This window comes from Capsicum annuum, chromosome 3 (genome assembly GCF_002878395.1).
Source record: "Capsicum annuum cultivar UCD-10X-F1 chromosome 3, UCD10Xv1.1, whole genome shotgun sequence".
Lineage (NCBI taxonomy): Eukaryota > Viridiplantae > Streptophyta > Magnoliopsida > Solanales > Solanaceae > Capsicum > Capsicum annuum.
Window position 1 is genome coordinate 231,344,551 of NC_061113.1, and position 4,469 is coordinate 231,349,019.

Sequence of the window (4,469 nt, forward strand, 5' to 3'; positions counted from 1 at the left end):
ATGCTAGTATTTGTTCTTTCAAAAAGTGTAACATGGATGTAGTGATATTGAATAAATAAAAATACTTCTATTTTTCTATAATGTTAATATTGTTTTTCATAGAATCATAGTTGATCAAACTACACATCAACTTAAAATTGAGTAGCATGGTAATGATAGACTATGCAAGCAGTATACGAAAGATTAAATATGCATTCTATGATATCAACCATACACTATACCAATTATGACAATGCAATGCATTTTCAAATTACATGCAACAATACAATTTGATAAAAGCAGATTCAATGCAGAATCATAACAACTTTCATAAAATAAAAGAATGTTTGTCATATCCTAACAACAGATCATTCAAATCTCTTGTTTGTTAAATTAAAAAAAGAGTCTTAAACTTTAACAATATTAGAATTCAAATGTCTTTTTCGCGTCATCACAAATGTTATTGTTGATTTCATCAACGATATCAATGACCACATCTTTTTTGCCTGCTTTTTCTTCCTGATCATCTTTTTTGTCTTCTCCTTCTTCTTTCTCACCTTCTTTTCCTCTTTTTTTCAACATCTGTTGTTAATTTTTTCTCAGTTTCCTTTTCTTTCTCAACTTCTTCTTCTTCACCTGCAGCTTCTTTCTCTGCTTTTTTTTCTTCATCAGCTTCTGCAATTCTTTCTCACCTCCTTCTTCTGCATCTGCTGATGCTTCTTTTTCAGCTTCTTTTTTTTCTTCTACAGCTGTTTCTTTTTTAGTTTCTTCGTGGATCTTTTATTCGTCCATTTATTCTTCTTCTTATTTTTGTTCATTCTTCTTTTCTTCTTCTTTTTCCTCTTCTGCCACAACAGTGACCAACTCATTTATTTTGCTTCTTTTTTCTCCTTCTTTATTTCTCTCTAATTCACGAAGGTCCATATGTATTGTATTATCATATTACAAAGTGTTATTAATATTTAAAGCTGAAAATTCATTAACTATATCAATTATTAAATAAAGTTACCTCGCTCATGTTGTTGCTCATCCTTTTTTTCTTTTTTAAGTCTTTTCTCTTTGATATAGGCAACAATATCCAACATCGCTTCCTCGAGCAATGCAACATGCTTATGGAGATCTCTATAGACAAAGGTGCCCACTATAACTTTTAAGGTGCTCAGAGAACCATCATCACCAATACGTACTCCAATGGGGTTACCACCCAAATCCCCGTCATCACCACTGTCCACATTTGAAATAAGGGCAATCACCCATTGTAAATATTTCTTCAAGCCATCGAGGACGTTATTCCTCACCTCATCCGTATATGGCTTAAACGTAACCATGTAATCTATCTTCATTTCACAAACAGTAGAATGATTTACGGGTGCATGTTCTACAAAAAATCCATTAACAATTACATAACACTCGATACAACAGTAGTATTATTGCATAATAAAAAATAAGTTTATACCTACGTAACTTTTCCTTTATACTCGAATGGGTCGCCTTCAATTATCTTGTCACTTTTTGTAGTGTGCCATCTGAGGATGCGGAAAATAGGAAAGGGCTTATACATTGATTTTTAAGCAGATTTTTCAAAATGAGGAAAGTCCTTATAGATCCAAATCTATAAGCAGTACAGTAGTGAAAAATGACTCAGAGTCTATGACAGAGTATAAATAAAACTAGAATCTTTGATAATATCTCTAAAGGGTTGATGATAGATACCATGAATGTCCAGAGAAATCTGAATAGAGCATAGGATGCCTTCTGAATCTCATCAAATACTTCCCTTTTCTTCTTCAGATAGTTCATGGTCAATTGAAATGTCTTTTTTCCCCCATGGATAACTCTTGAAGAAACTCAAAGAATCGACCATCCGAATCAGTTTTGTGTCGACAACCTTCATCGAATCTTTTGCAAGAAACATGGTGTGCAAGAACCACAGTAAACAACACTTAAGCTTTTTCTCCTTATTCAGCTTATTCCCTCTAATCAAGTGTAACAAGTTGGTTGCCATAATGTTTTTATCTTTTGTCACCTTAAAGCAAAATTGCTCCCCCTTCTCTAACACCTTCTTCAACTTTGATTCACTGGGGTATGATGAGCAGTTCAACTCCGTGATCAAACAAAACTCCTTTAATCCAAAACAAGCGATCTTATTGTTCACACAAAACCACATCTCATAATGCATTTTATCATTCTTGACGCGTCACAACAGCAAATAATAGTCCATCTACCCCTTGAATTTGAGATGTTTCGGCAGGTTTCTCAAGTGTTCAAAACAGGACCGCTTGAATCTTTTCTTCAAGTCTTGGTCGACAAAAATTTGCTTAAATTCTCGATATGCAGTCATTTTTATCTAACTGATATCTTCACCGAGAAAGATCCAACCTCGTCCATAGTAGTTCGAAGGTCATACCACTCTACGAAAAATGTATCTTAAACAAGATGGTATGGACAAGGGATCATTATCCACATCAACACTATTTTTTTTACTTCCCCCAGTCTCCTCACTGTCACTATTAACACTACACTCGACAATATCTTTACTGGAATCGACGTATCTACTTATCTCTTTTAACTCCAAATCCGATTCCAATTCATCCTCATCAGATTTTCTCCTTTTACAGGGATTTTTAACTACCTCATTTCTTCTTTTTATAATTCTAGCAGCAGAATCAGATGCGGTACCAATTGTGTGTTTAACACCAATTCTTTTTTTACCCATTTTCAACAGAATCTACACCTACAAAATAAATTTATCATTCTCAGTTCATAGACCACAAGTCTACTAACAACTCAATGCTTAAATTAAAACCCCAAAATAACTAAAAATTACTCCACCATTAAATAGTTCACTACACAAAAATACCATAACTTAACCAAAATTCAACATGCAGTATCAAAACTCAACTATTGCTAAAACTCAAACCATTGCTACAAATCAAACTAATTAGCTTTTAATCTTTCAATTTTCACTATTTAATCAATCATATTTTAAAAGAATTTCAAACGTCTAAAAATTAATTTCAATTTAGGGCATTCTTATTTCATAGACCACAAGTCTACAGACAAAAATAGGCCACTATTTGAATTAAATTATCAAAATAACTCTTAAAATAACAATATCCCACCGTTAAACACTTCATTTCTCAAATAACTACCAGAACTAAATCAAAACTCCTTAACAAAAATTTCAAATTCAACACCGTGATCGATGAAAAAATCTGTCAAAATTGTCGAATCAAACCTCAATCATTGCTTCAGAATCAAACTAATTACCTATACAATTCTCATATTTTAACTACTTAAACAACATTCGAAAAAGAAAAATTCTACATCACTACAAAATGATTAACAATAAAACCCGTTTAAATGAATCTAAGAATAATCGAAACTTTATTTTAACTAACCTTATAAAGCAACTGAGCCACTGGAGAGAAAGGAGAATCGAAAATGACATTTGGGAGCAAGTTCTTAGGAATAGCGAGAGTTGAAAAAATTGAAGAGAAGAGAGAGAAGAGATTTTATTTAATATTGAAAGAAGTGGGAGGTGTTAAGTGTATTATATTTAATTCACAAAGTTATAAAAATGATGAAAGAGTCCCTTGACCCACGTGTGGATCCCGCTTTTACAACTTTTTCTCACTTTTTTGCGCCCTAACCCCAAAAGTTAAATGAAAAAAAGGAAATAAATGAGTATTTGACAAAATAGGTTTGGAAAATGACATCTATGCCAATTCTTCCCAAGAGAGTTCCTCGTTCAAAATAATGAGTATGTTGTCATCTGATTAGTGAGAGTAACATGACTCAAGCAAAATTGGTGACATCAATATGGAAGCAAAGTGCTTAATCTCATAAGAGCCCCATGAATGCAACTATGGTAAACTCAAAACCTAGGCATAAATATTATATGATAAAAAAAGATAATTATACATTAATTATATAATTATTATACGCCAAATATTTAATAGAGAAAAGACATGATTTCTTCCGAACTTGTCCGCTCAACTTAATTTAGCACTTAAACTAAACTTTCTTGTATATAACCCCTTAACATCTTTAAAGTGTATCAAATACAACCCTAAAGATGTAATACTATTCTCATAACGGAGAGTGCATCACACGCGCCAACACATTAGTGCCACATCACTCCCACGTCGGAGCCACGCAAACAAAATATTTTTTAAGTAATATATATATATATATATATATTAAATCAAATTTAAAAAAAACTCCTACCCTCATTTTCTTTTTTCTTTAAACCATCCCTCCCCCCTCCCCTTTACCCAGCTCTCCTCCTCCTCCTCTATCAAACCCACTCACCTCCAATTTTTTCTATTTTTCTTCATTAACAACCTCCCACCCCACCTTCAATTTTTTCTATTTTCCTCCACCTCCGCCTCTCATTTTCCTTCTTCTTCAAACCACCCTCCCCCCGCCACCTCTCTCTTTTTTTCTCCTCTTTCAGCCCACCCACATCCCTGGTCCCGCAAACAGCC